The sequence below is a fragment of the Amborella trichopoda genome, chromosome 1 (assembly GCF_054954075.1).
Source record: "Amborella trichopoda isolate Santa Cruz 75 chromosome 1, AtrichopodaSantaCruz75HAP2 v2.0, whole genome shotgun sequence".
Taxonomy (NCBI): Eukaryota; Viridiplantae; Streptophyta; class Magnoliopsida; order Amborellales; family Amborellaceae; genus Amborella; species Amborella trichopoda.
This window is the reverse complement of record NC_142336.1, coordinates 26,664,212-26,674,474: the sequence shown is the minus strand read 5'-3', so window position 1 is coordinate 26,674,474 and position 10,263 is coordinate 26,664,212.

Below are 10,263 nucleotides of genomic sequence, written 5' to 3'. Positions count from 1 at the left end.
TCAAAAGTTGTGAAATCTTCGTCCGAGCACAAAATCGAGCTATGTTTGTTGCCACACGATCATGGCAGCATGCTCAGTGTGATTCAGTGAAGAAATCATGAAAAAACAACAAGGAACGAGTACACTATCGATTTCAAGTTTGCAAGATTCATCCAAAATTCAATTCACATGATTGTGGCCTAAAAACATGGTCCATGACTTGAAGTTGGTATCAAATCAATCGCCATGCCGAGCCCTATAAGAAAACAATCATTTTTAGATCAAACAACACCAGAGCAACCCCGGATCATCCATGAAAGATCATGCAAGTTTTAGGGCAGTAGTAAGGACATTTTTGGAATTTTATAAATTGTTAGGAAGGGGCAAATCTATCATTTTGCACCCTATTTTCCTATTTTATTTAATTAAGTTAAATTTTAATTTCTAGAAATTAGGTTTAATTTTGATCATCCACCCATTTTTGGGAAAAACTCTATCTATACCACGTACTATCATTGTACACAAACCCTTCGCCAATGAGACTTTTGCTTAATAAAAAACTCTATTTTGTCGTATTGTTGGGTCACGTTTTGAGAGAGAGAGGTAGGAGAGAGAAACTTTTAGATCGGTACCCCTAGGCTTTTAGAGAGAGAAACTTTCTTCTTCCCTCTTTTCTTCTCGCTCTTCTTCTTGGTCTGGGCTTTTATCAAAGGCCATGCATGGCAGTGGCAGTGTTGTGCATGCCTCTTCCTTTCTTTCTTCTCCTGTGGTTTCACAAGTCACGCATGGCGATGGCAGCACCATGCGCGAGATTTTTTCTCCATCTTTTTGTCGATCTTTGTCTCTCGGCAAGGCTCGCAGACAGCGTTGCTCATCACTGTCCGCAGACATGTCTTCGACGTCTCAACGAGGAGCACAGACGGCGAAGCCTATTGCCACCCACAAGGGTCTTCCCTTATTGCACGCCTCTCACAGACGGCGATGCCTATCACTGCTCGAGAAGGGTCGCGACAACACCTATCACCTTCATGCGCTCGTTGCTTATCGTCGTTTGCAAGCCTCTTTTGTGCACTCGGTGCCTATCGCCATCCGCAGGTTTCTATAGCATCCCACGCCCATCGTCGTGTGCCTCAGAAGGAACTATCGTAATGCTCTTCACAAATGGCTATCGTCGTGCACTTCACAAAAGGCTATCGCCACCAGCGAAGGGGTCTGCTGCCTCCTCGTGTTGCCAATGGTGATGCCTAGCACCGCCCATAGTTCACTGCCTCCACTCTAACCGTGAGCAGTAGTGTCTGGCACCATCCAAGGACCGTGACACTGTTGCTCCACGGTTGTGAATGGCGATGCCTAAATGCTGTCGGGGCCCCGTCTCGTGCTTCCTATTCATTCTCTTCTCTTCTCACTTGACTGAGGGTAGACTTAGCCTAGCATTGCCATAGCGGTCTGGTTGTCGAGCAGTATTGTTGTCGTGTTAGTCTTGAGTACCATGCCCGTCTTATTGCCACACCAGATTAGAACAGTCATATCCGCCTCAATTTCGAATAGTATTGTCGTCGTGCTGGTCCTAGTACCATGCCCATCTTGCTACCATTCTAAGTCGGTCATTGTAAAGGTCCAACTATCATGCTAGTCTCGTCTCCTTACCGAGTTCTCTTTTCTTTTGTACCTTTATTCGAACCTTCCACTTCATCACCCTCACTTATGAATGTGCATTGCCCTAAGACAAGGGTGGGTCCTTCAGCCCACTTTTCTTGCAAGTTAACCATGATAATGTTGCACAGAAAACAAGGAGATTGTAGGTAAAAGGAGGCGATTCTGAACCAGCTAAAACAACTGGGGGGCTTTCCATTGTGATCTAAGAGGGTGCCCATGCGAGTCACCCTGAGTAAGTCAAGGACCCAAGTGAGGCTGATCCCCACCTCACGTTAAAATTCCTCTCTCACTAGTTGGACACCTGCCCTTGTTCTGTGAACAAGGTTCCTGAGAGAGTGACCTCAAGTCCCGCGTTTTTTCAACCCAAGACACATGTCACTCGATCACCTAGATCAGGGGAGGCGAGATCGAGGCACTTTACCAGCTTAGTGACTCCACTAGGGACTTATTACCTATTCGTCGATTCGTTCTTGTTTGATCAGTATCACCTTTTACTTTCTGTGTTACTTTCTATGGCACTTAGGTTATTCAACCCGCTCATATGAGTTGGGGATTTTCTCATCCCCACACTCGTGACTATCCTAGGAAAGCAAATTGCTCAAGCTCCCTTCCCTACACTCCTTCTGAGTCAGGACTCACAATCCGACTCCTATGTTCTTTCCTGGATTGGTGTGAGAAGGGACTTAAAGGTCCTTGACTCCCTGCTTTCTCACCCTGGTGGACCCTACACCATGGCCCCTTGCATTGGTAGCACATCTACTGTCACACACAACATGCGACTGGCAAGTCCCTTGCCAGTCATATTGTTGAGGTACATTGGAAGGCTGCCCTGTCCACTCTCGCGAAAGGCGAGCAAGTTGCCATCGCTCTTGAGGGTTGCCGTAAGGCAACCCCCAATACTCCTTCACCACTCCGAACCTCTATACCTAAAGGCTCGACATGCCGAGGCAGAGACCCTACGGCCTCCACCTCTCACACACACCTAAAGGCTCGTGGTCCATCCACTCGAGCCACACCTAGGGGCAACTTTCAGGCTGCCTTGAGCTCGCGTTTAAGGCTAGGCCTTATCAGGCGGAACCCTGCATGTACCAAGCACCTACATCCCATAGCTCGGGGCAGTGCCAGTTCTGTGTCAGCTCAAGCACACGAGGGCCGATCGCTCTGTCCTCCTTCTCAACACACACATCTTCACCCTATGAGAGATAGGCTCCCCGCCGGGTCCCTCACAGACACAAGCTCGAGGGTCTCGACCTCCTAAGGTCGAACCAGCTGACCGAGCTGGGCTGACCCCCAAGTCACCTAGATGGCTAACCCTAAAGGTGCACACGCACAAGCTTTGTAGGTTCCTCCTCGACCACGACTCAGGCGAAGTCATGAACCAGTCCCTTCTTCTTCAACTCTTCCTTCACAAGGCAAGCACCTCGAGACCTGGTACCCAAAGGTTTTCCCTAAGAGTACCATCTTGAGTCAATCCCCTCAGGTCTGGCCCAAGCAGCAGTCCTACAAAAGGGTCCCCCCCCCCCCCCGCCTCCCTGAGAATATAAATCAATATGACTTCTAGATCCAGCACCAAACTAAGGTGTACCCCTTCGAAAAGGAGTGGGTTCCTACGCTGCTTCGGTTACTGCTAGAGCAGAACATGATCCAGCTGCTAGAGGTCAAAGCCCCAGAGCTGACCAGGCAAGAGACACACGAGAGGTACTGCGCCTATCATCGAGGAGTAGGCCACCCCACTCAAGACTACTATACGCTCAGAGACATTATCGAAGCCCTCATTAACAAGGTTCAGATAAAGCTCAAAGAGTTAAAGAAAGCATTCGGGGCAATGGAGGCTGCCCAGGAAGAGTCAAAGAAAGCACCCGCTATCCTCCGTGCACTATTCTCCATAATGCTCGGAGAAGGACTCGTCACGCCGAAGCCAACAAGGCAGCCCAAGTTTCTGCCCTCAGGAACTGAGAACCTCTGGTGCTCTTATCACTTGATACGAGGTCACAACCTGAGCGGATGCACTAGCTTCCATGAGCTCTTGGCAAAGAAGATGCAGTAAGGCCAGGAAGTTCATGGTAACCCAGAAGGACATCCTCAAGTCCCTCTTCCACCAGTGCAAGAAGAACTCCCAACACGAGCCTAGAGAAGTGCTGAGCCAGATCCTCTGCAAGCCCTCTTCAAGGCAATGCTCCAACAAGGTCTCGACACTCCCAAGCCCGCCAGGCAACCTAAGCATCTTGTCCATGGTACGGAAAACCTAGGTGCCCATATCATCAAGTATAGGGCCACGAGCTGAAAGAATGCTCTATGTTTGAAGCTATAGTCCTAGAGAAAGTCCAGAAAGGCCACAGTGTTTGTGTCATCCCCTTAGAACGCTTCCAAGCCATCGCTCATGTTCAAGAGGAAGCCCCACTACAGGCCCCTTATGAGCATACACTAGACCCTTTAGAGCCCTCGACTTCTCAGCCTTGGGAAGTTTACCATGAGCGAAGTAGGCTCAAGTCCTAGAAATGTGAGGCAGTCCATCAAGCTAGGACTACTCACCAGCCCGATAGACTGACCAAACACCTCCTCATGGATCCAGAAGGGAATGAGCACCCAGGTCAGCCAGCCAAAGGAACCACATCCCTCAGCCACCAGTCGAGGAAGAATTTCTCGGGCCTCATCCCCCACTGCCAACCTTACGAGACTTCATCCCAAGCATAGCTCGCCATATCCCATCGTCTGATCACGTGGACATCCCTGAATTTCAACTGCTCGGGACTCGTCCAATATGGGTGACAATGCTAAAAGCACCCCCTAACGGTCAGAGCCGGGGCAAGACCTAAAATACTCCCTGCACACCTCCAATTCTGGCGACGACATAAAAAGCTGCCCAAAACATGCTAACTCTTCTTCTCCTTCATTTCTTCCACAGGTGCAGCTCGACGGTGCCCAGACTTCAACGCTCTAAACAGAGAGCTCAGAGGCATCAGCCTCAGTAGGTCACAACAGAAGCATCAAAGAAAGATGTTGGCCCAGGTGGCTAGATTCTTGATAGTTGTTGATGCCCTAGCCCGAGCTGACGCCGAACCATCTTCAAGCTCCTATTCCAAAGAGGCCTCCCATATGGTGCAGATCTTGGAAGTACCATCCAGCATGGGGCAAATGAGCGTTAGATCGGGGAAGAAGCTACAACCCACACCTCAAAAGCTCAAGGTCCTCAAGTTTTCTGATCCTTCATTTTTTCCTAAGCCTCAACCTCAAACCTCTACATCCTTAATACAAATCCCTATTACTTCCCCATCAACACAGACCACACCGGTTGAACAACAAAGTCGGTCAATGTCACAAACCAAAATTCAACTAAAACCTACTCCTAAACCTACCCTACCACCTACACCAGTGATTGGATCAGGAACACAGAAGACTAATGAGGATAAGGTGAAATATGACGTAATTGGGCATTTGAGAAAGCTTCTAGACCTTTTAAGTATCTATGATGCCCTTCTGTTGTCTATAGACTATCGTATGGCCTTGGTTAAAGATCTTTCTAACCTAGAGGTGTACAAGACTGAAGTGGAGCCTATTGAGGTTGATCCAGCCATCCTGAGTGGGTGTTTGACAAACTCCTTTTCCGAAGATGACCTTTAGTTGGGAGGAAAATTTCACAATCGTCCCCTCTTCGTGAATGGTGAACTACATGCCTACCCTATCAAATGCTGGATGGAGGGTTAGCAGTCAACCTGATCCTAAGAAAGATCCTCACTCGATTGGGATTAGGATCTGATGACCTCACTCCCACCCACATTACCGTGCAAGGGTTCAATCAATCAAGAGAAAAGCTAGCTCGGACAGTTAGTCTTCACCTCAAGAAGATTGGTGACCTCAACGATTATACCCAGGTTCATGTAATCGACACTGATACATCTTACAATGTCCTCCTCGGCTGCCCTTAGCTTCACGATCGAGGTAGTTCCTTCCACGCTCCACCAATGCTTCAAATACAGTCGAGATGGGAGACAACACATGGTCTATGCTGATAATAGATTGTTCCCTGTAGCCGAGACTCACTATGCTGATGCTAAGTACTATTTCACAGACCTTTCAGCACTAGAAAAGTCAAAAGATGATGACTAGAAGCCTGTGAGAGAGACATGACCCTTGTCTCATGATGATGTTGAAGATCTGGGGCGAATAATTCTGGACATGTTCAAAGAGGAGGAAAGACAAGGCAAGATCCTCCCTTTGACTCTTATCTACCCAAGTATACCTTACCACCTCCCAGAGGTCTCGGTGCCCCCTCCCGAAGATGAAGTTTCCCCCTCTACTTCTAATTCACCAGAACAAAATGATGAGGTAGAAGCAACTCCTAAGACTGAAGAAGCCCTAGTGGTGGACGTTTCAGCACCGAGAGTCACCTATACACCAGACCAGCAAAAGGTCATATATGTCCCCTTTACTCTTTTAGAAGCAGAAGTGGCATGCAAACCACCAAGGAAGGTACTCCTGATCTTGTCCTCCTTGAGCAGGATATCACTAGCAGCCAAAAGGAGGTCTTACACCTCTCAGAGGCTCTCGAAGAAGTACAGGTACACAAGACTCAGCCCTTCCGGCTCTTAGAAACAAGACCCCATGGTAGAGCTAAGAAGTGAGGTTCGTAGCCTCCATAGTCAACTAGAGGTAATGAGAATCGCTTCAAAGCAGTTGAAGCAGTTTGTCCCTGAGACTAAGACCTATGACAAGATCAAAAGCATTGCACCTCGAATTGAAGCTAAGGCCCCCTAAATTGGAGTGTTTACAGAAAACATGCTCACCAAATCATGAGAACCATGAATTATGAGCCCTATCCAATCAAACGCTAAGGGGTGAGGAAGCAATTGCTCCCCCGTTCGAGGTCATTGGAGCTACGACAAGCTGTCAAAACATGAAGCAAGGAGTGGGCTATCCTTCTTCGTCTCACACTATGAAAGGGCAGAAGTAATAAAGCAGAAAGAAAAGGAGGAATAAAAAAGCCATGCACCACACTAAAGCAAAAGAAAGAATTTTATTCATAAAGCAAGAGAATATCGCAAGTAATGACATACAAAGAAAGTAAAAGGCAAAGAGGGGCATTTTATTTCTATTGCCCAATGTTTGTGTACAATGAATGAAGAAGATCGCTCAGTTCTCTAGACTAAGCCTATAGTAGTTATGTTGTGTCCATTTGATTCCATCCTTCATAGCCGCCGCTTGGAGAAAGGCAAGCTTTCTAACCAAAGGAGGATATTCCCCACGCACCAACTGAGGAGAAAACAGGTCTTTTTTTCCTCACGGGCCGTAGTAAGCAAGAATCGCCATGTCATCCTCATTTTCAAAACATGTGATTTCTTTAAATATCGAAGGAATCTTTGAAGGAAAAATCTCAAAATCTGGGTGAACGACCTAATGCATGAGAAAATTGGTTTTAAGATTACCCGAGTGTGCCTTCACAGAATCTGTGACAGTCAACGGCTTAGGGAAGAACTTAAGTAAGGGCCTGATAAAGGGATATTTCTCAATAGAAGATGATTCTTCTAAATCTAGAACTGCCCTAGCCTATTGAGCTACTTCAGTCACTTTCGTTTTGAACAAGTCTGCGAAGGTAACATTGAAGTCTAGGAGGTTGTCCATCAGCCTCTTCATCAAAAATGGGACATGATCAACTCGAAGAAAGAAGCCCGACTGAAAACTTGATAAGAGGCTCTAAGAAGGTCTCGTCCATTGTCTGCAAAAACAATACGACAATTGAGCTTGATAACTTTCGCAGGGAAAGGCATCACGAAGTAAGATACGACAAAGCCTCCACGAATTCACCAAACGAGAGGATGAATAACTTGTCCTTAGAAGGAAGTGACTACAAAAGCAAAACTTGTGATAGGTTCCCTTCGAGCAGAAATTTCAATGCCCCTTATCAAAGAAGCAAGAGAAAATGCTCAGTTGCCCATTACTATCAAGTCGCACAGACTAGAATCACCCGGAGAAGGTAGTGGTGTGCCACCACTCCTAGGAACAAGAGGTTGAGATGTGGGATGCGCTTCATTAGGTTCAATTACCATCAATCCTCCCCTATTTGTGTCCTCAGAAACCTTTTTCAAAGGGACTGGCATTTTGGAAGCTTTCGAGGCCCTAGCTGGCTGCCAAGAAGACATTCATTAAAGAGGGTGTATCCAACCACTGTCACCATCTCACAACAAAGGGGCTATCTCCGTCTGCAGAAGTAAATCAGAAGCTCCGCATAAAGACCAAGACGAAGAGTGGGGTAACGTCGTCTGTGTCGAATACTTGTGCTCCAGCTGTTTGCACGCATCGCACGTGCGGCACACCACGTCCCATGAAATCTGGGCACACCACCTGACACGCGCGGCGTGGCCTGTCACCGCGTATGAGGAGGGTGACCATTTTTCGTCCCACTGCCCTTCACCTCCTCGACCGTTACGGCCTCACAACGCCTTGGGTTCTCACCGGTGTTTGCCCTCTTCACCGGGAACTCACTCCTACTCGCCGAGAAACCTTTCCACTAATGATCGAAGTTAGCGAAAAGCTGCTCGGAGTTCCTTGAAAGCTCCCCTGTGACCCTGAGGGTTTCCCTTCTCTCTTCTTTGCACTTCTGCAGTTCGCCACAACTCACTGAAATTTCACTGTGTTTCTAGTGAGTCCACTGCTGCTCCTCCTTCTTCTTTCCTGATAACCAGAGGACCGTCAAAACCCCCTGACCCTTCTGCAATCTGCCAGCAACTGCTGAACTACCAGAAAAGCACTAGAACTCCTGTAGAGCACCATTGCGACTCTTGTAATTTCACCAGAAAAGTCTTGGTGAAACTCTGTGTAGCCTCAGTTCATTGCTTTGAAAGCCTTGGCACTCTCTAAAAACATTCGTAAGCACGCTACGAAGGCCCATGAACTGCTCAAGCTCGTTAGAAAACTCTTGAAGGCCTGTATGCTGCGAGTGTTGGCCAGGAAACTCTTGTCGGGAGTCTCTTGATGGAAGGTTCAGCTCTCTCTCTCTTTAAAAAAAAAAAAACTCTCTTCAACTGTTTTACCTTTCGGTAAAATAGTAAAATGTGTTTTTCCCCCTTTTATACTCAGGACTGCCACAAATTGCCCCTTACAAATTCAAAATGAGCTCTAGTCCTCACCTTCAGACGAAAATAAGACCAGGCTGGGGCGGTCAAGCCCGAGACCCAAAAGTTATCATCGTGCACTTCGCCAAGGAGCTATTGTCGTGCACTTTGCCAAGGAACTCTCGTTGCGCTTCATGAGGACTTAACGTCGCTCGTGCCTCACCAAAACTCCATTGTCGTACACTTTACCAGAAGGAGTCACATGCGCATCACCCAAAAGCCATCACTGTGCGCATTACCAGAAAGTATCGCCGCGTGTGCTTTACAAGGGCCTAACGCTATGTGCCCTTCATCAAGGGGCTAATGCCACATGCGTCATCGAAAGCTTAGTGTCGTGCGCATGCTATGACACTCCCATCTGGACCATCGTTCTGCATCCTCAAGAAGTTCTTTCCATGCGCCATTGTCTCGCTCTTCAGAGTCAATTTTTCAGTTACGACTCCAGTTCCCAGGGAGTCACATTCCCTTACCATAGTCTAGTTGGACGACCTTAAACTGCAGGGTCCAAGCTACAAAACCTTAAACTGTAGCGCATGTCCCTGTCGCAAGATGATGAACGGCGCGACAAATAGTCCATACACATGACTCTAAACTGTGAAATGGGCGCACCTCTTCGCCAGGTGTATTCCATCAACATCCCCAGTGGAATTAGGTGTATTCCATCAACATCCCTAGTGGAGCTAGGCATATTTCATCAACATACCCAATGGAGTTAGGTGTATCCAAAAGAAAACGTCGCCTTACCCCTTCAATCCCCGATGGGTCTGTTTCACACCAACATCCCTAGTAAGAGTCACATCCGTACCACAACCCATTATCTCCATAGAGTCAATCTTATCTTTTCAACTCCCAGTGGGTTGCATCTGTGCTCTGGCCTGTCATCCTCAGCAGAGTTAAATCCATGCCATTACTCATTATCCCCGGGGAGTCACACTTGCTGCCTATATCCCTGGTGAAGTTCACCTCTGTTTTCCACTCCTTGTAGGGCCACCATCTTCATCTAAAGCTCTCGACATGTGTATAGCCTTAACTGTTTTATCCCTAGAGAGTCTGATTGCTATATACAAGCCTATCCCCCCATGAAGCTTCACCTACATGGAGACCCACACAACGGTCTGTGCTGCATGACCTTAAACTGCACAGCTTTGGTCTAGGTGTATGACCCTAAAATTGCATGGTCTAAACTATATGACCTTAAACTGATGAGTAAAAATGATGACCTAGTCCTAGCTGCATGACTTTAAACTGCATAGCCACAGTCTAAACTCTATGACCATAAACCATAGTCTACATCTTAGCTGCATGACATTAAAAGGCTTAGCACCATGGTCCAAACTATATGACCTTAAATCGTAGCAGAGGTCTAGTTGCACGACCTTAAACTGCATGGTCCTAGTTGCATGACCTTAAGCTGCATGACCACGATCCAAGCTATATGACCTTAAACCATAGTGCATGTCCTAGTGGCTTGACGTTAAACTTCTTTGCCCAGGTTCAGGAGGCATGACCTTAAAGGTCC